Genomic DNA, 26,012 nt, shown 5'->3' with positions numbered 1-26,012 from the left:
CTCTCACGGAAATTTGTGGTATGGATCGGAGCACCCTTAGAATTGATTCAGAAATAAAAATTTCATTCAGCAATTTTTCGAAGACTACAGGAATCAATTATTATTAGGACTAGTTTTTATGGCAACGACCGTGATAGACCACGAGAATCACTTTGTTTTGGAATACTATGGGGAAACGATTTCTTGGGACAGCGATGTTTTTTTTTTCCAGGAAGACCATGGGAATATCATAAAAAGACATGTTCTAGAAAAATCTGTATCGCGTTTCATGTATTTTATAAAATTTGGCGGAGTAGGCTATTATTGCTTTCCATATAGGCTACATGGCGGATAAAAATACCCCACGATTTTGTAAAAAAAAATTCAAAACCCTCAATTTCTGGAGGGTTAAGTGAAGAATACTTGTAACATAGAAATGGGACGTCGGAACACAATCTCACATAACCGGAATCCGTATCAAAATGAAGATCGATCTGAAGTTGGCTCTTCGGCAACCAAGGAGAGAGGGATGGTGGAGGAGCACAAAGAATTAAAATGGATGATGATACGAACTTCGAAGCTAGTTTTTGGGGCGGAGTGTCAATAAAGAGCATAGAATAAAGATATAATTAGACTAAAGATATTATTCTTACTCTGTGATAAAGAGCAGTGAAGAGAGCGCATGAAAGTTCCGCTTCAAAGCTGAAGAACCTTTGAAGTGTGTGCTGTCGATACGGCTGTAAGCCAGTAGCGGTTGTTGGACTAGCGCTAATGATGTGCAACCTAAAGTGTAAGCCCAACACTTCTAGTAATATAGAAGAAATGGCCGTCCCCCGGCCTAAAATTGCAAGCGGCCATCCAGGCACACGAACGTTGTCGTCCTTACTCTTCAAACTAGAAGGTAGCCGTGCACACAAGCGATACCGAAGGAGGTCTGCCAGGCATAAAAGTGGAATGGAAGTAGCCGTACAAGCTCTTTAAAGGGGAACTAAGATTACTGTCCAGGCGAAAGTGGTGTGAAATTGCGCATACCGAACGCACGTAGCGTGTGTTTGTGACGAAATTGTTGAAAATTATTGGTTACCGTGGGGCTTTATTTCTTCAACATTTCATGCATATTCGTTCAAATTTTACACTTCGAAAAGCCCCTCGAGAATCAACATTTTGAGTAATTGATAAATTATGCCGACAAGTGCCAAGACAATTTTTTTTTTGTATAAGAAAGCCCAAGGAAACAAATGACAGCCCACTGTTGTTAAACATTGTTTTGGTTCCCGTGGGGTTTCGTATGAGGGAATGTGCTTATACACACACGTTTGACTAATTTTTCACCATCGAACCATGTACCTAGCAGATGAAAATATCTCACGATTTTGTACTAAAAAAACTTTTTTTAGTACACTTTTGAAAAATTCAAAAATCACCCGCAACCCGGCCCGAAATGGTCGTCCAAGCCCGCAAGCGAGAATTTAAGTTGCCATCCAGGCGCACTACCGTTCTCGTCCAGACTCTTCAAACTAGACCGAAGGTAGCCGTCCATGCACATAAACGATACCGAAGGGGATCTTCCTGGCACGAGAACGACACAATGGCTGTTAATCGATTTTTTTTCAGTGGTAAACACACAAGTGTGTGCGCTTGTCACTTGGAATTGTTACAAATAATTGGTTACGGTGGGGCTTCGTTTCTTTAACATTTCATGCATACTCGTTTCAATTTTACGTTTCGAAAAGCCCTTCGAGAATCAAAAATGTTTAGAGCAACTGATAGACCAGGGGTCTTCAATGCGTGGCCCATAGAAAAATGATTAAATTAAAAAAACCGTTAAAAGATCTCTAAAATCTGTATTGCTGTATTAGAACAACTGCAAGATATACTTTTCAGATTCAATAGTAATGCGATTTGATACATTAAAAGGGCTGTTGTAACGAAGTCGGGGTTGGGGGGACCCTCAAGACAAAACAGTTTTTGAGTTCTTATAGGCTGCATTATTTCGAGAAGAAAAATTTGGCATCCAAAAGGTACATACATAATTACATATTTTACAGAAATGCTAAAGAACACCTTAATGAGAAAATAATTTCAGAATTATTGGAAAAAAAATAGTTTCATAATTGATGAAAATTTAAAATGAATAAAAAAATAATTTCAGAATTATCGGGATGAATTTCGCATCGTTCAATTTAACAAAGGATGTGGATTCAAATAATCAAAATTTCTTCTCTTCTTTACGTTACATTATAGTCGAGCCCGGAAGTTTAGGCACTAAAAATATTCGAAATAGGCAGGCGAAAAGACACTAAAAATACCTAAAATAGGCACTAAAACGGCTTTTATAATTTATGGAAAAAATAAAAAAATAACTAAAACTAAGGTATTTTACCAAGGACCCAAAAAAACTAGCTGAAAAATTGGTTTCATTTAATCCCTCTACCGCTTTAATTATGGTTTATAATAGGCACTAAAATAAAACTGCATTATAATGCAAGTTAAACTAATTTGAAGCCCAAAATAAAATGTGAGAAGGCCCTCATTATTAAGTCAATTCCATTTGGTCACAATTACCAGACGCGGAGCCAGTAGAGAAAATGACCTGTGGGACTCCTTCATGTTGCGAATAATTCTCGTTTATTTACTGTGTTATTTTGGACTGATCATTGTTATTTATATAGTTGAAACATAGCTACCTTGTTCTAATGTAGTGAAAAATTAACTTTTTTTTTATATTATCACATATGCGGGACTCCTTCAAGCGTGGGGCCCTGTGTGGCTGTCGCACACCCTTGAGGGCGACTGGTAAATTTAATCGAATACTAAATATGTATGTGTAAAATAAATAGCAGTGGTTGTTTGCACAGTGCATTGATGGTTTAAAAAACAAAATCAGGAGAACCACGTGGGCCCCAGAGCTCTGTCTGCTCCTACGCGCCGCCTTGTGTGAGCCATGACGTCAATTGATGACCTCTTGGGACAGTCATCGGTCGGCTATACATATACAATGCAATCTCATCCCCGAGCAAAGCCGCTTGAAAGATCTCTTAATGCAGCTTTGTCCCCGAGCGAGACACATTATGTGAAGCATGTGGAGAGAAACGACAATTTCTAATTTTCCTCTGTTTTTCTAACATTGGCAGCGTTCATCTGAAACAAAATCATTCACGTCTACTACCATCCGGTCAAAGCAAAGTTGATGGATGGCAACGCCGATCTCTCAGATCACTTATTCGCGTTTAAATGAGGCTGGAAGGGGTGGGGTTGGGGCTTTCTGATGATAATGTTGGAAGGAGAGTTGGAAAATCTGAAAAGAGCAATTATTTTATTGTCAATGCTCAAAATATTCAAGTTTTATAGATTATGACTTCTGAAATTCACTAATAAACTTAAAAATATGTTAAAATAGGCAATTATGCAGGAAAGCATTTTTACCAAAAAAAGTTTGAAAATAAGCGAAAAAAGGCATTTATATACATGGCATCATTTTGCCTGAACTTCCGGGCTCTAATAATGAGTATGGCACGATTAGCATATTACGAATCCTCTTACAAAATCCATCAAGAAATCCCCTAATCAAAATATAAGTTTTTAATAATTACGGGAAGGATACACATGCCATTTCAGTCTAAACTAAATTAATAATCGAAAATTTTGGTTTTTTTCACTAAAGCTTAGATGTCACATTTGGTAAGTCAATACGTAATTAAGTCGACCACGACCACGGGAATGGTTATGGTACATGAGAATGAGATTCGTGTTCAAAGAATTATATTCTAGGAAAACCATTAGAGTTGTGTCCAGGCAGTGGCGTCGGAGCCAGGGGTGCCCGAGCGACCGCGGTAATTTATGGCATCGGTCTGAGCACGAACTGAATGGAATCAGAAATCAAAATTTCCTACGTGAAGATCAAGACGAACACCCACAAGTTCGAAACACTTCTGACGCCCTTGTCAAAGAAGGTGTTCTGTGTCATCCACGAACTGTGCAGGTAATGCAGATCTTATATCTCTGCCGCATAGAATTCCAAACATTCTGGATCATTTGATCATTTTGGTCGCACCACGGCCATTTTTGCACACGAAGGCTAATTAGACCGGGCCCTACAATTTATTGCCGATTCCGAGAACAACAGTCTTTTTTTCTTTATACTCACCGAGAGGTTGGTGAGCTAACAGCTAACCTTTCGATGGGGGGACTCCTTGCAGTAGCAATCTTTTTCTGTGATCATGTCACCGTTTCTGTTGTACCCTTGTGTCAGGAAAGTTTCTGATAAGGACGAACAGGATATCGAACTTGCAACACCTCTAAACATCCTTTGGTACTTTCGGCATGTATTTTATCGACCTGGATTACCGTGCCCAAAAAAAAAGAAAACATTCTGGAAGATTCTCGGCATGTCTTTTTCTGCAGTACATGTAACCAATTTCTCAGCGCTGCCTATATTGGTGTCACACCAGTGTTTTGATGTGCCTCAGTCTGGGAGGAGTCGGCCAGAAGAATTGATGAAGACATGATAAGTCCGGTGAACAAGCAGGCCAAAATGCTCCAAACGCCCGGAAGTCCCACACAACGCCATCTACCGATAAATAACAGTTATGCATGTTTATATAACGTTCTGAAAATTAAACCAGCACCTCCTAACGATAAAAAGTTCTGGTCTATCTCAAGGGTACTCAACCTTTAGGACAGTGCAGGCCACCTCATTCATTTCAGAACGTGTCGACGGCCCACTTTGTTAAGTGATCTAGAACAGTGGTGCTGCTCACTTCAGTGATCTGTGAATGCGTCGCAGGCACTCTTGAACAGTGCCGTGGGTCACTTGAGTGATCTGTAAATGTGCAGTTTAAGTGATCTGGGAATCTGCTGCGGTACACCTAAGTGAACGTTTCGATATCTCAATGAGATGGGAAGCAGGGTGTGTTTGGTCTTCAAAGGTACACCTAAGTGATCTGAGACGTTGCCGTGGGTCATTTAAGTGATCTGGAACGTTGCCGTGGATCACATAAGTGCTCTGGAACTGTTACGTAGATCACTCAAGTGATCTATAAATGTGCCGCGAGTCACTCAAGTGATGTAAAACTGCACCACGGATCACTTTAGTGATCTGGAAATGTGTCACCAGGGCCGCCTTAAAATCATCCTGATTACCCCGAGCAAAGTGATTTTTCCGAGGCCCTCTACCTAGAGAGACTATCTACTTTCCAAAATTTTTACGTCTCATTTTCATGAGGCTCCCCTCCCCTACCTGAACTTGAGGCCCGGGTGGACCCATGCGTTAAGATGGCACTATGTGTCACTCAGTCAATTTTTGCAAACTAGGGTTTAAGGTCGCGGACCACATTAGATGACTTCGAGGACCATTTGGCCTACGGGCCATGGATTGAGCACGTATGTCCTAGGAGGTGCTGATTGAGGGGGATCCTGCGCTGAGGTAGTCATGAAAAGATTCCATGACTATAGGATCAAAGACTAGTCAAATCAACCGATTGATATGAAAAAGTGCGGTTTGCACCAAAATACTTATAAAGGAATCGAGTTTTCCTTAAAGGAATAAAAATAAATTCAAATTTCTCACTCGCAGATGGTGCTTTAAAACGAAAGATTCGACATAACACATAAAATGAAACACAAACAGTGTAAAATTAATGTTTAGACGATTTGCGTTACATAAAACTATCCCATTTCAATGTGAGCGGCCTTCCCCACTACTTATGCTGAAACATGTTAGTTTTATGTAACGCAAATTTTCAAAAACATTAATTACGAACCGTTTGTATTGCACTTTATGTGTTATGTCGAGTTTTACAGCACTACCTGTGAATGAAATTGGAACTTTTTTAATTTATCAAAATAAAAAAAAAGGCATGATGTCTTTTAGTGTAAACCGCACCTGTTTACGTCAATCGGTTGATTTATTATTAATTTTTAAAATGTGTCATGGACTCTTCTCGTCTCTCTCTCTCTTTCCATTCTGTACATCATTTGTCAGTGCACAAATCCGGCGTAGCATTATTGAATTAAAGTGATCTTATACTCAGTCTCAGTAATTATTATATGATGCCTGTCGTTGTATTTGAATTAATGTTTGTGCACTAGTAGTTCATTGGAAAGATAAGGAAAACCTAATAATGACTTATACATATATATATATAAGTCATATATATATATATATTAGTGATTTCATAAAATGTCTGATGAATTCCTTTTCGAAATTTCTGGACCGCTTCATTCAACTATCATTCAAAAATTTTTTGCCAAGTTCTTAGAATGAATCAAATCAGCTGCTAATAAAATGATTTTTTTTGGGTTTTTTTTCAAGTCCTGGAGCAACCATTTAAACACAGCATGACCGAGCCAAGTCACGTATACCGTGTAGCATAAAGAAAGCAAACATGGTGTACGCTGAGTTCCTCATTCTCGGTGCTTGGCACCGATGTCTCTTGAGTTCCTAATAGGGAATTTCAAAAACATGAAACATCTCGAAGGAATTTTTTTTATTTTCTCTGCGGTGCTATTGGAGGGAGGGGGTAAACTCATGAGTGATACGCCAAAAATAGATGCCATGATCAAAGGAAAATTACTCACAGGTAGGTGCGAAGAAAACAGCCGTACCAGCCTCAAAACGGGATGAAAATACGTTGACTATGTATTTCACCTCTAATCAACAATTATTAAAGTGCTTAATCCACTCAGCGCAATGACAAAGTATCTCGCCTAACTTGATGCCTTGTATTTCGGCAACTACGTGATATCTCGCCTCCTTAAAGCCATCTTATTTCAGCAATAAGGATGGCTTTGTTCGCAAACATTTTTCCCAAGTCCCCCTCAACCAGCCAGTGGGTGGAGTCCGCTTTTATTCAAAAGTTGGATAACAGAAGTGGAGAGACGGTGCTTTTTCCTCCTCTTTGGGGTAGTATAGAAATTATGCTTTCCGTTATAAACACTAGAGACGGCCAGAGTATATCTTTTTCTTCATCGTTTTATTACTCTCGGAGTTGAGGAGGAAAGCACCATGAGCTGCACAAAATCGAAAAAAAGCCACTGTTCTTGAAAAAAAAAGGTTTGGTATTTTGCAAAGGGTTTAGTGGTTTCCACTGTGGCAGTTATAATGTGGATCAGTGAGATTTTAAAAACCAATTAAAGGGTTAACCAAGCTCCAGTTTAAACTTCTGTCAATTCATAGATATGTCCTATGAAAAATATGAGCTCACATCATATACGGGTAAAGCTCTCAGGACAAGATTTTGATTGGTCAATCGAACCCAAGATTCAAAGAGAAGACACACTGATTTTATAGAGCGACTTTATTTAAAATTCTTATCGCTACTGCAGCGGTAATTGGCACCCTGAGCTCACCACGTATGGTATTGGTAAAATTCTAAAATATATAAGATCAAGATATACGGAAGACTGGATGTTGTGAAGATATTTATTATTTGAGATGTTAATTTTTTTTTTTTTTTTAAGGAAGGAAAAAACTCATCACTACCTCTACCGGGAGTCGAACCCGGGTCCCTCGATTGCCGGACGAGTGCTCTGACCACTAAGCTACAGAGGAGATAGAGATTTTCCTTCGCTAGAGCGTATATATGCCGAACGGAACCGTGCAATGGACGGTGAAACCGATCAGCTAATAGGTCATGGACGACGAGCCACCAGGGGGCTATATATATGACATGAATGTCGCTCTCCACTTGTTAATACAAGATATACGGAAGACTGGATGTTGTGAAGATATTTATTATTTGAGATGTTAATTTTTTTTTTTTTTTTAAGGAAGGAAAAAACTCATCACTACCTCTACCGGGAGTCGAACCCGGGTCCCTCGATTGCCGGACGAGTGCTCTGACCACTAAGCTACAGAGGAGATAGAGATTTTCCTTCGCTAGAGCGTATATATGCCGAACGGAACCGTGCAATGGACGGTGAAACCGATCAGCTAATAGCTCATGGACGACGAGCCACCAGGGGGCTATATATATGACATGAATGTCGCTCTCCACTTGTTAATACAAGATATACGGAAGACTGGATGTTGTGAAGATATTTATTATTTGAGATGTTAATTTTTTTTTTTTTTTTAAGGAAGGAAAAAACTCATCACTACCTCTACCGGGAGTCGAACCCGGGTCCCTCGATTGCCGGACGAGTGCTCTGACCACTAAGCTACAGAGGAGATAGAGATTTTCCTTCGCTAGAGCGTATATATGCCGAACGGAACCGTGCAATGGACGGTGAAACCGATCAGCTAATAGGTCATGGACGACGAGCCACCAGGGGGCTATATATATGACATGAATGTCGCTCTCCACTTGTTAATACAAGATATACGGAAGACTGGATGTTGTGAAGATATTTATTATTTGAGATGTTAATTTTTTTTTTTTTTTTAAGGAAGGAAAAAACTCATCACTACCTCTACCGGGAGTCGAACCCGGGTCCCTCGATTGCCGGACGAGTGCTCTGACCACTAAGCTACAGACAAGTATTAACAAGTGGAGAGCGACATTCATGTCATATATATAGCCCCCTGGTGGCTCGTCGTCCATGAGCTATTAGCTGATCGGTTTCACCGTCCATTGCACGGTTCCGTTCGGCATATATACGCTCTAGCGAAGGAAAATCTCTATCTCCTCTGTAGCTTAGTGGTCAGAGCACTCGTCCGGCAATCGAGGGACCCGGGTTCGACTCCCGGTAGAGGTAGTGATGAGTTTTTTCCTTCCTTAAAAAAAAAAAAAAAAATTAACATCTCAAATAATAAATATCTTCACAACATCCAGTCTTCCGTATATCTTGTATTAACAAGTGGAGAGCGACATTCATGTCATATATATAAGATCAATTCCCCCGTAGCTTCCTTTCACAATTTGAACCCTGTCAGTCATTTACTTGAGGTCTCCAAGCATACGAGTATTGTAGAGGGCAGCAAATGTCTAAGAAAGTTTCCTGATCAAATGTACGACGTTCTTTCATCGCTGATATGAGTCATCATCTTCATACACGTGCAGGGCCGTCTCAAGAGCATCGTGGGCTCCAGGTCAAAGTGGTTTTTTTGAGTCCCCTACCTGGCTAGAAATGCCTGCTTACCAACTTACATGCTTACTCTCGAGGCCCCTTGGATGTGCGCCCATGCGTTAAGACGTGATTCTTCACGTGTAGTCTCAGCTCTCAGTGGGGGGGGGGGGGGGAGGCTGTATTTATTAGACGAGCAAGTGTGGATTTACGTGAAACTAATTGGACGAGATGCATATTTATATGATAGAAAGAAAAATCAGCTATTCCAATTTGTCAATCGTACTAAGGAAGACTTTGACTTCAGATGGGAGTCTAAGATGTTTGATTTGTTTGCAAATAAATGGAACATAATTTTATTTAAATTTGGAAGCCATACAATTCTGGGGGTACCCCCACCCCGTCCAAATAATAATCAGGTCCGAAAATTGCTTCTTCTCTCTCATTTTATATTTAAACTTAGGCACCTGGCAGCCAAGTGAAAGTCATTAACCATTGACATTTCTTGATTCAAATCTCACTGTAGTTTTATATACATCGACGAAAACCGTCACGAGCGTAAATCAACAAATCCGCGATTCGTGACATATTTCCGTCTATAATTAAGTCAACTATCATTGTCATCCATTCACCAAAGAAATCAATGAAATTAACACAAACCTGTGATTTTTTTTTCTGACGAATTCAATTCTTTAAAAAACGTGTTTCACAACAAACTACTCAAACACAGATCTAAAACACTCATATATTGCCACAGCCAGTTTTTGAGCCAAAAACCGATCACGCTACACTCGAGATGATCCGAGATCTATTACCACCAAGCAGAATGATTATGCAAGTCCATTCCGAGATTAAGAAGGAAAATTTCCGACTGCTATCTGACAACTTCTGCTAAAAACTTCAGGAAGTTTATTCCAGACAGACGTCCTTCGACAGAATATTTCCGCAAATATCTCTCTTTCCCCTATAAACATAATATTGTACACGTGTTTCAAAATCGAAATCATATATAAGAGGAAGAAGAAAACTATTCCTTGACCTTTTACCGGTCACTTGATTAGATGGCAGAGCAGATAAATGAAATTCGGCGAACGAGATACCAAATACACGATGTTCAGTATGATTAAAAACCAGCGAGAAAAACATAGTTAGCAGAACGGCAACCTAAAATATTGCCCAAGGATCACAGAAATATACAATAACAACACTCATGAAGATTAGCTGGTCAAGTTCACTGCTCCTGCAGATAAGAAAGAACCACTCTTAAATAAATAAATGTACACGTATTTTCAGTTTCAAAAGAACTCAATATAGAAGTTCAGTATTTTTGAATTCGATTGGTAAATTGTAATCAGGGCCACAACTGGGGGGGGGGGGGTATGGTGCCCCAGGCGCTAAACCAGAAGGGGGCACCGAATTCACCCTTTAACTGCTTCTTCTACATTACAAGGGGCGCCAAAATACCGTCTTGCCCCGGATGACAAAGTATCTAGTTGTGGTCCTGATTATAATGTAAACAATTTCAACAAACATCGTGTTACATTTCACTATGTAACATGATATTTGTTCTCGGGTACCCAGCTGTATCTCCCAAGGACTTACGACTAAAAACAGCAGAATATAGCTTAGCTATTTATTTGAAACTTTGGTCTTTGCTTTGAAATTGGGAGAGCGAATTTTCAAATCGGATGATCAAACGATCAAATGAATTTTCGTTATTTTGGGGAGGTCGAATGCCTGAAAGTGGGAGGTGGGGAATCATATGAATTGTAAAAAAGTATCACCTAAGTGTTATGTGATGGACCTTTTCACTGGGATTGCCAGTTGTTGATCTCACAACTTATCGACACCTACAGTTGGCCATATTTAAACGAAACTCTCGTTAAACTCTGTCTCTGGGACATCAAAGCCCACTACTGCAAGAAGAACTCAAAACCGCAGCAAATTATTGAGTTCTCTATGGAGACTCCTAATGTTAAATGGTAACCGTTGATTGATCCCTGAAAAATGTCTAAACGCCCTCATTAAATCATAAAAATCGTCTCCTTAAACAAGTCATCACATCCGTAGATAAGGAATCCATATGTTTCTTAAGTTTTGATATTGCTTTCATGTATTCCTTAAGCAAAAGTTAAAGGACGGTTTTTTAATGGGCCAAAAAAAGTGAGGTATTGAAAAAAAAATTCAAGATTCAATATAATTCGTTATGAACGATTTGGAACAAAGAGGAATTGAAGAGAAAGTTCTTGGAGGGTTGAAAAATAGATTCAACATCAATATCTCCCAATGTCAATATGAGCTCATATTGACATTGGGAGATATTGATGTGGAAGCACTTCTTTTTGAATGTCCGAAAAAGTCGGGAGAAAATATGCAACAGTGACTCAGCCCTTGCTAAAAGAAAAACTTCAGGAATAATGAAAGAATAATTCTCCATGATTATTCGGCAAAATTTATTTTAGTGGAAAACATTAACCTTACACAATCATATCAACTGAAAAAACAACAAAAAGCTTTTTTTCCCTAAATATATTAGCTAAATCTTTATTTATTTTAGACTATTATAAAATGCTTATCGTGTATGCAAATTATGCTTCATTTCTTTTGAACTCATTTACCAAAACCGGTATAATAATTTTCATAACGCAGTTCGATTATAACGAATAGTTTCACTGTTTTTTTCGACTTCGTTATAAGCGGGTGTCCGACTGTACATTCGAACGACTTTGCTGAGTTATCAGTTCTTTGTGTGAAGAATTACAAAACACACGCTCTTTTGAATGTAAGTATTCATTGTTTGTGAAAGAAAATGGCTCAACACACGGGCACGTGCGAGAAGTAAATATTATTCTTCATGAATCACAAGTAGGAAACAATGTTATTATCTTTTTCTAGCTGAAGTGGAAATCATCCGTTTTATCTCCCTTTTCACTCTCGCCCATTTTCGCTGAAGAAGATAATGTATTTTCATGTGTATCCGCTTCATGTAAATAAACGTCTGTGGCTTTAGATTATTTATTTGTTCTAGCCAAATCTATCTTTATATATATACATACGGTACATATATATAGTGAGCACGTGAATTTTCTTTTATTCGTTTTTAAATAAGTTTTGTTAAACAAGAACTATTGTGCGATGTCTCGATAATTCACTTGTGCGAGTGTGAGATTAGTTTTTCTTTTCATTGTTATCCGATTCTATTATTTCTTCTGTAGTCGTAGCGAAACCTTCTTTTTCTCGAAGAAACTCTTCCATTGTCATGGAATATTTTCAATGCCAAAATATTTTTTGTTTGTTGACATTAATATGTCAAATATATAATGTCAATTTATTCTTTGGGATACTGTATAAGAGATAAAGTTTCTTGCCGCGAATTATGCTTTTCATAGATGTTGATAATGCTTAATCGGTTTTGATGGTCGTATTTTTACGTACTGTATTTAATGTGTATAGCTTACACTATTGTATTGCTGGCAAGAGTGCAAATACTCACTGAAATAGAAAAAACAATAGTACAATGGCCGTATTTTTGCACCATTTTTTGTACTATTTCTTTCGATTTTCTTTCATCGCGTATTTATTTTTCAAATATATTTTTAACATAACATTTTATTTTTTTAACGTGAAAGTTATATTTCAGGTTGTTTTGATTCTATACCATCCTACATTGCTAAAGCCAATAATAACAGTTCCTAGTATCCTTTATCAACACTATTCAATTTATCAATTCGCACAATGGTGCTTTCAAGCGCTTGAAAGAAATCTAAAATTCTCCCTGTTCACAAAAAAATTGATCGATTGTCTTTAAAAAATTATCACTCTATGGCCGTTATTTCTGTTTTTTCCAAAATTTTTGAATCTATTATGAATGTAAAACTCTATTAACAAATCAGAAGTTATTCAATTTTGACTGACAAACAACACGGATTTGTCGAATCTCTACAATCAGATTTAATTAAAATTTATGACTAGTGCTGCGATAATAAGTTTTTACTCAATATATTCCCAAATTTTTTACTATAACATTCAGCAGAAATGAAAATCTTTCGTTACATAATTATTCAATAAATGGAAATTCTTTTTGTATATAAATATTGTTTTTGACTCGAGTATTGTGAAAATAGTTTATCTTTCAACTGCATATCAATAACACTATTAACAGTGCCTGTAAAAAAAGATCTTTGATCATTTTTGTCGCACCACGGTCATTTTCTGCACACGAGGGCTAATTAGACCGGGACCTACAATTTATTGCCGATTCCAAACGGCAGGCTTGTTTTTCTTATACTTGTCGAGAGGTTGGTGCGCTATCCAAGCCCTCGATGGAGGATCCAAGCCCTCGAGGGGAGGCCCTCGATGGGGGACTCCCTGCGGTAGCAATTTTTTCTGCGGTCAAGTCGCGGTTTTTGTTGTACCCCTGTGTCAGGAAAGTTTTCTGACAAGGACGAACCGGGTATCGAACTCGCGACACCTCTAAACATCCTTTGGTACTTTAGAAGAGTATCTTATCGAAAAAAAAAAAACACACACACAACAACAACACTTATATGTTATTTTGATTTTTAATGTTTATGTCAGATTGATTCTTGATTATGCGTGTTTTGCTTGCAATCCCTGCTATAAAACTGTCACAAACAAAGTTTAAAAAATACAAACTAACAAACTAACTTTAAATTCACTTATATTTTTTGAAACCCATGATTTTAATGAGCATTTTTCTTCACTCATCACTCGTCCAACTCGTAATGTTCAAAAACGAAAAAAAATCCAGAAGAATTGTTATTAAATTTTTCTACGGATTTTTATTTTATTTTTTTTATAACGATATCGATTGCAGCCAATTATTGAGCGGAATCCACTTTCATGTACCTAACTAATCACAACATCAGAGAGAAATCAACATAATTTTTCTCTTCCTCTTTTAGAATAAATATTTTGAAGAAACGGTCAATCCTTAAATGTTTTTAAAAGATTTTTTGTTTCAAAAAAATTTACTCTTATCTTTTTTAAATCAATTTGTGTTTTATTTATTTATTTTTATGTGTATATATAATTTTTTGCGTGTTTTTTTATTGCGCATCTTTTGTGTTTTTAATGGGCTTTTTGCTGTTTTAATGCGCAACCAAAAAATTTCAAATAACAGTTAAAAATACATTTCATGCAAAAATATATTTTTCACTATGTTAAAAATACATATATACAGTGTTTGTCCCAAATAAAGAATATCTTTGCATAAGCCATATACGGCCTGCGTCATCAGTGATCTAACATCTCATCTAATTGAAAGATATGATGACTTCACGAGAGAAGTCTCATGAATCAAAACTGAGTTACGTTATCATTTCTCACGTTCAGAGAGAGATGCCTCGTTTTTTTTTCTTTCCCTTTCTTCCGAGCTTATCGAATCTCAGAGATGAACAATATGGGTGACATTGATGTGTGTTCGAGTTCATTTTCTAATGGCAATGACACTTCAATTGCCATTATAAGAGAGAGGGCAATAGCACAGGAACACACATTTTTAAATGGAAAAAAAATTGCCTTGCGCTCACTTGCGCAGACGCATTCATTGATTCACCGAAAATTACATTCTCGGAATAATGTCATTCGTATTCTTTATCATTGTTATGTTTTTTTCTTTAGACGTTCAGTCGCGTCACACGAAGTGTACTTACTCGTGAAGGATGTTTATGTATAATAGGGACGGCACGTCAGGCAATGACGTGGTTGACATGGCGAGAATCGTGTGGAAGGAATGAATGAAAATCACAATTGTTTCGTGATTTTACTTTACCTATACCTACTTCGGCGACTTTCACCATGGGTTCTATACATATGTACGTATATTTTAGAAGTTTACGAGTATGCCCCACCATTTTTTTCTAGAATAAGAATTTTAGTGACAACCACTGTCTGCATTGGTAAGTGGTTGAGCGTTGCAGTTAGGCTCATATTGCTCAATGCTAAGGGAAGGATTCAACTCTGGCTGAAGAGATTTCAACCCTGTATGGTCCAGTGTATATTTCAATATACATGACAAATACGTGGTCAAAAAACCCATAATACAAATTTCCTTTCTTAATGTTTTTTTTTTTCGATTTTGGAAATTATACATTTTAGCACAAAATATGTGTCCATATAAGTATAGTATTTTTTTTTAATCTCAGAAAGAGAAGAGCTGATTACTGAGCCAATCATTATAACAGAGGTTCTAAGCTCTTGTGTTCCACGGACTCTTTGGGCCAATAAAACGAAGAATAGCCTATTCTAAATAGGGATCCTCTTTTTCATTAACATGAAGGCCTCGGACCCCTTTACAGAATGCTGTTTATCATATAAGAAGGGAAAACAATAAGACTTGTTTTCTCACCCAAAGCACGACCCCCTAAAAAACTCTCCAAGGATCCCTAAAATATCCGTAGACCCCCTGTTGTTGTGGATTATAGTGTAACGGGGATCGATTTCGGGGCACGTTGTCGGCTGAAGTTTGGTTTCTACGGTTTTCCAACTGCGACGGGAATGCGAGCCGCTGCTTTAGAGGAGGTATATGGGCTATACTGTATAAGTTAAGTAATAAGTTAAGTATAAGTTATACTGTATATATATATATCATCCCTAATCCTGCTCCCTAAGGCTGCTCTCTCCGCAGAGAGCCGACAGACCTTCAACATGATACATATTTATATCGCATGAAAATTCATGCATTTGCCATTTTCACTTTAAAGTGTGGAAGCCAGATCGCAGCACCAGTAGAACAAAAAACGTGCATAACTCTGACAACATAAATTCGTTAGAGCCACGCATACACTCAGAACAGCCGTCTTAAGAGTATCGTGGGTACTCAGGCAAAAATCGATTTTTCTGAGCCCCCTCATCTGACTAGAAATGCCACAACTCAATCGGTAGTAAATTGCCTTGGACGATAGACCGGAGTTGTGCTTGGTTTGAATGAATGGGTGAATGACTAGAAATACCTACTTATATCAATTCACATGTTAACCTCAAAAATCTTAACTAGATTACATTATCATGAGGCGCCATCTGCACTTGAGGTGCCCGGGTGGGCCATGCGTTAAGACGGCGCTGAGAACAGACGTTCCAAAATGTATCACAATTCATTATAAATTCCCCCAGAGAATTTTTACGAGGTGCATGTACGGTTAGGTGGTGGTAGTAGTAGTGTAACGGGTTTGAGGTAGTTCTAACATAGGGGTGCTCCACCTTTTCAATAGCGTGCAGGCCACATAAGTGATCTGCAAATGTGCCACGGGTTACTTAAGTGGTCTGGGAAAGTTCCGCGGTCACATCAGATGAGCCCGAGGGCTGCATTCGGCCCTTGGAGACCATGGGTTGAGCGTGTATGTTCTAACGCCTGGTATTCGAGAATTGATTTCTCCGGTATGTCATCTTCAAAAAAATTTCTTTTCTATTTCTTTTGCCAGGATCAGTTAATGCCAAAACAGATCGTGAATTTAAGCCAAGAAGAATACGAGGAACAATTTTTTTTGTTTAACTCTCGGTGCTCTTGTATGTGAGAGTAACAAACCATATGGCAAAAGATCACGCAGCAGCTGAAAATGAGTTGGAAGACTTTTGAAGAATACTTCTAACAAGAAGAAAGAGAAGAACAGCAGCAACTTTTGTTCCGAGAATAATGATAATAAAAAATAAATAAACAAATAAGAAAAGATGATGTTACGTAACACCTGACATTTTCAAAGATATGAGTCTTGCAACTGCTCCGAGACTAAAAATAACCCTAGAAGTGTTTTTTATTTTACTTTATTTTTTTCCACTAATATGAGTAAGTTGGCATAAAATCTGTGGCCAGGAAAATAAAAAGCTGCAACATTCAGTTTCATTTATATTTTTTTACGTCTTTTGATAAATGCTTTCAGCGTGTTTAATAACAGCTTCGTCTGCTGACGTTTAAAATTTATAGGATTTTTATAGTCATAATGGATTGATCCTTATACTTAGCTTGGAGAACTTCCATTATTTTCTATACATGGAAAGTTCGTCATTAGTATTCTAGCGATGTGTGCGGGAAATTCAACATTTCCTTCCACGCAATTCACCGACATGACGATTCACCGACAAACAATGTTAGTTCATCGATAAAGTGACGCAGGGAGTGAGTAGGGATGATCAAATGGAGTCGGGCGTTAATGAGTCAGCAGGTGAGCAAATGATGAATGAGTGAATGAGCAGGTGAGCAAATTCTCACTCGGTCACTTACTAGCTCAATCACTCGGTTATTGGTGACGAACTATGTGGGTGAATTTTCCGTAAAGCTTCTAATGGCGTCTATACTCTTGTTAGTGATTTTCGCCACCCCCATGTCTCTTTCTATTATATACAAGTATATGTAAGAGACATAGGAGGAGATAGACTTGAAAGTCTGGGGAGGGGCATGATGATGACGATGTCAGCTTATATATGCGCATATGCATTCGATCAGTTGGCTCTACCTTTGACGCTGGGGGTGGACATTGTCCCCCTCCGTATATCCGCCCATGGTAAGCGCGAAAGAGAACACGTTGTGTGAGAGGAACGCACATTTTCTTCACTTTTACTGTATACTCTTAGGGGCTGTTCAAGTATTACATAAGCAAATTTTTAGCCATTTTTGACCCCCTCCCCCCCCTCCTTGTCAGCAAAATTTCGTCATCAGCTCTGCCCCTCTGAATCCTAACTCATATTTTCATAAAGGGTGGTTGATGACATAAGCATTATCCAAACCCCCCCCCCCCTTGTCATCAAAAGTCAGCAAATCGGAACCCCCCCATCGATGATGACATAATACTTGAACGGCCCCTTAGCTACTTATTCCTATTATACAGTTTTTCCCTTTTCTATTTTTTCCCCCTTCTTCCTTTTTAAAGTGCGGCTAGGTTAGGACAAGGTTATTAGATTTATCACCGATTCGTCAAATAGAGATCATCCAAATTTTTTGCCAAAAGTTTGTACGTGAAAGGGTTAAGTTGGAACTTTCAGTTTCTGAATTAACTTTGGGGGTGCCCGTCTCAAAAATGATAGGAGCAGATTAGAAATGATGTCCAGAAATCAAGAATCGACTTTTGAGCAGTGCAATAATGTGAAATAAATCCAAACGCTTTTTTCCAGACTTTTTCGTTTCGAAATCTTGAAGAAAAAAAATTAAGTTATCTTCGAGTTGTGGCAAATCATCGATGTCGGTTTTTTATCGCCACATATTGCATACCTTATCGGTGGAAAAGGCAGAAGGAGATCATTGTTCTGATTATGTAATTCAACTAACTTGCTGTTTCAACTCGTGTAAACGAGTTTATTTTGGTTTCAGTGAACTGCGCACACGAGCACACACATGCTGAGAATTATACATATAAACTTTCATAAATATCATGGGAGAAAGAGAGAATAAATAAAATTCACATACACTTGTTCTCTTTCATTATCTGGCTACTTCCCTGTTTTAAGTGCATGTAATATAACATGATTCATCTAAAAATTAATGTGTAAAGCTGGAAATTAAGCCAAAGACTAGGTCACAATTTAATGGCATCATCACTTTGTTAGCTAAACACGTGGAGGAAAGGAGGAAAAAGTAAAAGATATCACATTTACAAGCAATATTTTTCTTAGCTAATCTCGAATTTAACACCAGTAGCGTCTCAGGTATATATCGATGTTAATTATCTCATAACCCACTATCAAAGCTGTAAAGCTTGCATATTATATAACTCATCCGGACAAAATATAGACGTGCGGTTTATAGACGCGATAACCTCTCTTTCTATATATATATATATATATATAGAATATTGTACAATATATATATTTCTTTGAGTCCTAAACATTTTATTATATTTTTGTGTATTTAAAGGATCATATAATGGATAAATAAATCGTGCTCCAAATTAAGTAATATACTTCAAATTAGTTTGTTTTTCCGGCGAAATTCCTCGTCGGAAAATAAACCCGAAACTGCACATTTGGAAACGAGGTGTGATATGTAAGATATGAGATCTGGAAAATTTGCTTCCGACATTTCTCCTGCTCTAACCGTATCAGTGACCGAGTGAGTGACCAAGCGAGTGAGTGATTGTTTGAGTGATCAAGTGATTGACCGGACGAGTGTCTGTATGGTTGAGTGAATGACAATACAAATGATCGAGTGAGTGAGTGACCGTATAAGTGAACTCGTCAAGTGAATGGCCGTATGGGTGACTAAGTGAGTGACCAAGAGATAGTGCGAGTGACCGTATTGGTGAATGATCGCGTTTTCGTTACATCGTGTATAAAATATCATCTCGTGATTTCACAGTATTAAAACAATTATGCGTATGTGTTATTCACATTTTTGCAGCCTACATATTACATTTATACAAGGGGTTGAAATGTCCCACTCACTCGATCACTCACCAACTCATACTGTCAGGGTAGGCGAAATGTCCGGGGGACGAAACGCACCAGGGCACGACCTCCTAAATTACAGATATCTAGGTGGTCGTGGCCAGGGGCGAAATGGATTAAGATATAGGCGGCGAAATTTCCGTAAACCACAAGATACAGTTCATCAATAGACCTACGAGAACTAAACTCTTCTAGTACGCGTAAAAAGAAACAAAGGTTGGTTTTATTTTATTACAGTACCATAGTTCATCGAATTACAAATTTAATTCGTACTTTTGGTACAATTTTATCTCGAAACAAACTTTTCCGGTTAAAATAACGGCGATTTCTTTCGTTCAAAATGTACTAATATAAAATCAATTAGCATAGTATTTATTTTATTTTACGCCCCAGAAGGCATGAAATACACAGTAGAAATCACAACATAGAGTTTTTTTTTTAAATTCTTCATTATTGTAACAACTTCTACGATTTCTCCACAAAACACCAACGAATTATATTGTTAATTGTTTTTGAAGCGATAGACAATTTTCAGTATTCAGGATCCAGGTTTGTGTTCAGTTCCTTCTTTTATTTTAAGTAAAAATAAAAGTAGTTTTTGTTTACGAGTGAAATACAGTCAGAACTCGATATAACGTCACTCCTGGAGACCGAATAAAAATGACTTCATAAGCGGAGTGACTTAATAACAAAAGTGAGCCTATATAATCTACTATTTATGCTGGCAGGAACATTCAAAAATTCACATTATAGGTGCAGTGAGGTTAAGAGTGGTTGTCGTTATACTGAGGTCTTGCTGTATAAGTACAGGGAAAAGAATGAAAGTGGCTGTATATTCTTCGACTTGTTCGAAGCACCAGCGCTTTCCATATCAAATAAGAATTTTCTTATAATTTCAAGCTCTCCAAAGTCGAATAGTTGCTCACAATTAAAGAGTTTCTAGCGAATCTTTCAATTCCTAATTCGAGAATCACTGTGCATATACACGAGAATTTTAAGAGCTAAATTCTAATGAGTTTTTCCTGTGAAATATATGTGTTACACGGTAAATGTGATGAATCACAACCATTTCGGTAAGTTTGATCAATTTTATATTAACCGGAGGTTATGTCTAATCCGGGCGCGCTAGCCCAGGTCTATACGATACTCGCCTAAAGTACCAAAGGATGTTTAGAGGTGTTGCGAGTTCGATACCCGGTCAGAAAACTTGTCAGAAAACTTTCCTGACACAGTGGTACAACAGAAACGGCGACATGACCACAGAAAAAATTGCTACCGCAGGGAGTCCCCCATCGAGGGGTTAGCGTACTAACCTCTCGATGAGTATAAAAACAAGCCTGCCGTTCGGAATCGGCGATAAATTGTAGGTCCCGGTCTAATTAGCCCTCGTGTGCAGAAAATGACCGTGGTGCGACAAAAATGATCCAAATGATGTTATGTCTAATCCCTCAGCTCGTATTGGTAGATATGATAAATCACCAATAAATTAAATTCACCGGACATTTTGCTCAAACTTCGGTCTAGGACGGATTCTATCGATGATGTTGATTATGTTTAAAAATGCTGATAAATGATGTTAAAATTCGTATTTGTATTTCGACATCCGTATTTTTTTAGCCACCTCGTTAGGCATTTTGTCTGTTGTGGAATTCGTATTTGTTACACAAGACTGATAATAATTTATCCTTGGGCCCGTATTACACTGCAAAAGTTGACATAAAAGTTCTATTATAAAACTTGGAAATGCAACCAATAAACGTATCGTTTACATTCGAGCGAATTTAACCAATAGACTTATTGGTTGTTTTTTCACGTTTTGTAAAAGGTCTTTTATCAAACTTTTGTAGTGCAATCCCGGCCTTATACATCACTTATTTTCATTTAATTTTTGTGGCAATTAATTTTAAGTTTGGTGCACCCATCACGCACGGGAGACACTGATAAATGGTTGAATTTAGGTGATTATGTATAACCGCATGTTTTCTTCCGTATTTATCATACTTACCAACTTCCTTCAAAGGGTTATGCATAATCACCGGTAAAAGTGATAAAAGTAGGAAAATTTATCAAACTTACCGTGACTATTGGTGATTATAATAACCGACAATTATGGATATAATTACCTATTATCATATTCACGGTATCATATATAACAGTTTCCGATTCGTCTTGCATAGAAGTATGTAATTAAAAAGTAATTGTTCCGTTTTTATGGATAAATGTACGATAATGGAATTGAAATTTTTTTTTTGAGTAATTACAACCCAAACGAGAGAAATCGAAACAATTCGCAGTATACGCAAACCATTAAGAAATTTAAAAATAGATTGGTCTTAAATAACACGTTTTTTCTGTTTATTATTGGGTTATTCGTAGGTCAAGAACTGTGATGCTACTACGTACACGGGATACGACTCCGAAAAATGTATAATAAGAAAACTGTCACTTCGCAGAGAATGTTGAACTTACTCTGTCGCAGTCAACGGGACCATCGGTAACTAAAGTTATCAAACCTTGACACGCTTTTTTTTAAAAGAACTACTTTCACTCTACTACAACAACTACCATAGTACTTGCCAGAGATATTTTTTTTTCTCCTTTCAACTCGACACATTAACCCGCTTAAGACATGTCTGGAAAACTCAACAGTGTCAACGTGTTTTTGGTGAATGATTCCAAATCATTAGACGTACGTAGAGGGGAAGAGAAGAGCGTCGTTACTGAACAAGGATCTTAAATCCTTGGACGAGATGATAATGAACACTTTTTTCATTGAATGACAAAAAATTTCGTGAATGAGATCGGAGTAGGAATTCTACAAGCTTAAATATAAGGAGAAATTATTAAGTGGAAAATGGTTCAAAACATCAATGATTTTCAACTCTTTCTGTTTCGATTAATCTCCAAAATTATTAATATCGTTCAATTCAAGTCTGAGGCCGGCATTACACTATAAAAGCTTGATAAAAGTTTATAAAACCTTAAAAATGCAAAAATCAGTCAAGTTCGCTCGAATGTAATAGATGTGCTTACTGGTTACATTTTTCAAGTTTTATAAAATAATTTTTATCAAATTTTTACAGTGTAATACCGGCCTGAGCCACGATAACGTTCGAATAAAATACAGAATCAAATATCTACATTGACTAATTTTTGATTCAAAGAGTGGATTCAAACAAAATTGGGGATTTCCATTTCCTGTAAATATTTTTTAAATGAAAAATTATCGCTACGATAATCAAAGGTTATTTATAATCTAATTTTTCCGATATTTATCCTAATAAATTCTAATGCAATCCGATGTATTACATTATACTTTCTAATAAAAATTCTAACATGAATTCAAAACCTTCAGGAATTGACCACTTGAGGAATAGAAAAAAAACTTCTGAATATTATTTTTCCAACGATTATTTTTTGTGATCACTGACGATAAATTAGGAAATAAAAGTTTACACCAAATGGCACTTTTAAAAGGTCTCTTTGCGTTCTCCTAGAGTCAATCTTTCGCTTTTCCGAGGCTTAGTCCGTCCTGGACTGGAGTATGGTGTACCTATGGAGCGACATAGACTTGGTTGAAGGGGGTGCAAAAAAGGGATACGCGTGCTCTTGATGGCACACGGAGGCTTCAGCTATGAAGAGCGACTTGATTTCTCGAATATGTTTACACTGGAAGAACGCAGGTGGGGGATATGATCGAAGTGTTTAAAATGTTCAACGGGATGGATAAGATGGACCACGAGTTATTAATACAGCAACGTCGATCAACTGCTTCGGCAAGGGGGTACACCAGTATCATTCAGTCGTGCAGTAAGGAACAATTCCGGGTCGTGGTGTCACCGGGAGTTTTTCTCTAATAGGGTTGTCAATAAATAGAATAGCTTACTTTCGGGTGACGTGAATTCTAACACAATTGATACGTTTAAGAAAAATATAACAAATTGGGATAAATCGAGAAGATATCTATACTTAGATAAGATAACCATAATATTTTTATGGGCTGTTTCATTATACAGTATTAATTATTAGCTTTTTCTTTCGTGATATATGCTTTTATATATTGGGTCGCTGTATTTTGGTTATATTTGACATCCATGTTTCTATGGGCATCTTTTTTACAACCAGCTCGTTGGGCATTTTTCCTGTTGTGGCGTTAGAAATTGTATAAAATAATTTTAATGTTCCTTTATTAGTTTTATCACGAAAAAATCTGCTATTTATACCTGAATGCACACGTTATCGAGGCAAGACTTATTTCCAGGGCAATTTATATAATCACATTTAAGAAATTATAGTACCACATGTTATTACCACGGGATCACAAGAGAGCCTCAGGTGGGTTCATGCGATAATAAGACAGCCATTATAATCCATTATAAGACATTCCTGTTTATTTCTACTCTAATCTGTCAATATTGCATTGAAAGGTCACTTACGCAGCAGAAAACAAAATACCAATGATCTCAAACTACGCATTATGATTAGAATATTATTCGAAGCCCATGAAGAGTAAGTAGATTTAAAATAAAGTTACGCTGAAAAGATTTAGAAGGTTGTAAGAATCTCAGATTTGTACTGATCTGTAATTCTTCTACAATTAATATACCAGTCAGAGAAAAAACAATCATTTTTCCAGCAGTGCCAAAAGCTATATTCAGTTTCGGAAAATATTTTTAATCATTTATGATAAAATTTTCAATAAGTAATCTCATATTGAACATAAAACGTCCGAAAAGTTGGGGGAGAAAAATTGAAATTAAAAGCGGATTCAAAGAAACTGGATTCAGTAACGAGCAAACAAAACTTTTACAACTTCGGACAGGAGCGAACTTTGGGAGAGGGGCACAAGGAATTTCTTTCATTGAAATTCTGAGTTACCAATCTTCAAAAAGCGAACAAGATCAACAGGAAATGACTTGCACACAAAAATTATTTTATTTCAAAATTTTAATTTTTTTTTACGGAAAGATTAAATTTTTTTTTCTTCTAATTTATAGTCGGCTTGGGTCATCACGAGCCTCTTATGCCCTGCCCCCACCCTTTCGTACGCCTCTGACTTCAGTGAAGAAAAATTTTCAGTACAAATATACAAATACAAGGCCACAACAGGCATTTTGCCCAACCAGGTGGCTGAGAAAAAGATGCTCGTAACAAATATGGATGTCGTATATTACTAAAATACAGCAACACAATTAAAAATGCAATCACAAAAATTATAAACAATACATATACAGTATATACATATACACACACGATAAAATAATATACAATGCCCATAAAATATATTTATGGTTGTCTAATTCTAAGTATGGATAGCTTTTCGATTACCCCCAACATGTTTATAGTATTAAAGTAATAAGCAACATTTAAAAACTTACAGAATAACAGATATTTGAAGGTATCCAAAGTTTACCCCAACTACTGTAACAGATCGCTATAACGTATTTATCAGGGCTGGACAACTTCAGAAATTTACATGTCCATTCGGACATGAAACTTTTAACATTAGTGTGCCCGAATCAATATTTTACACGTCTGAAAAAATATATCTCTGGATTTACTTCAAAGATTTGTTGATTTTTCGAAAAATAAAACAAAAAAAAACCAAAAAAACGGATTTATTGGTCTGAAACATATCGAATTCGGAAGTGATGAAAAAAAATTAAACACTGAAATTTTTAAAAATACAAAAATTCAAAAGCAATGCAATGACAAATTATAAATCTAAAATCGGTTAAACCACAAATTACGATTTTCTGTGCTATTGACGTCGTAAGCTGACGTTGACCAGCTGATTAACATTCCATTATTACTGTATTTGCTATAGAAAAAGGCCCATGAAAAATCCTGGGCGCCACCAAAGACGGGACCCGTGGGCCCAGTTGCAGAATATTAGGCCACTAAATATTGGGACTGTAAAAATAGATAATAAAAATACTTGACTACGCACCGTATTATGACTGCCTAAACAAGCGTTTATGAAATTGAACGAATTTTGTAGGAACACTCGTATCATTGCATATGGAAAAAAAATAAAAAAAATTTAATCAAAAGCCTTTAATATATATATATTTGAATGTTCGCGTCGGGATGTGATCGAAAAAAATAAATTTTTTCCAGCTAAAAATTTTACATGTCCCGACCATTTCGGGCGATAGATTCGTCCAGCCCTGGTATTTAATAACTTTACGAAAATCCTAAAAAGTTCAGGAAAAAAATATATAAATATCAACTTACCTCAAAGAAAAGGCAGAACTATTGGAAGAACTTTGACAGACTGAACTTTTTTCCGAATATATAATCCCCGGTGACAAGACACAATCACAGTAATTGAATTAAAAGTGGAAAGGTCACGAAAACGTCAAGGTGAATTCTTGTCTAAATTTTTCAACTGTGTTATTTTCTCACCAAAGGCCGAATGTTATATCAACTCTCTCTAGCTCTCGACACACACAATAGAAATTCTCTCTCCACAGTAAAAATTTATCAGGGCGCTCCTCTCGCGATTCCTTTTTCCCGCTACTGGTCGGATGCATGAGAGCATGTGATGAAGGAAAAGCACTCCATTCGGATTTTTACGCTGCTCCGAGTTTCGTAATAGACACGGTAACGGAAATAATAATAATAAAAAC

The 26,012-nt window shown here is 37.1% G+C and overlaps 1 protein-coding gene across 2 annotated transcripts in view; it reads right to left on the bottom strand.

The window, feature by feature from the left end:
• Nucleotides 1-25,747, bottom strand: part of LOC149075323 (sodium-dependent phosphate transporter 2-like) — a 74,524-nt gene extending 48,777 nt beyond the window's left edge. The window contains exon 1 of one of the 2 annotated variants that reach the window (XM_089242686.1): nt 25,618-25,747. The gene's annotated coding sequence lies outside the window, so the exon portion shown is untranslated. Of the gene's footprint in view, nt 1-9,645; nt 9,782-25,617 lie in introns of those variants that run through there. The other variant, XM_089242687.1, reaches the window with a different exon arrangement.
• Nucleotides 25,748-26,012: the final 265 nt, after the last annotated feature.

This window comes from Pholcus phalangioides, unplaced genomic scaffold, assembly GCF_987345545.1.
Source record: "Pholcus phalangioides strain wild (caught in Gottingen) unplaced genomic scaffold, Ppha-v1.0 ptg000015l_1, whole genome shotgun sequence".
NCBI lineage: Eukaryota > Metazoa > Arthropoda > Arachnida > Araneae > Pholcidae > Pholcus > Pholcus phalangioides.
The sequence above is the reverse complement of the archived record's forward strand: the minus strand, read 5'-3'. Positions and strand labels throughout refer to the sequence as shown.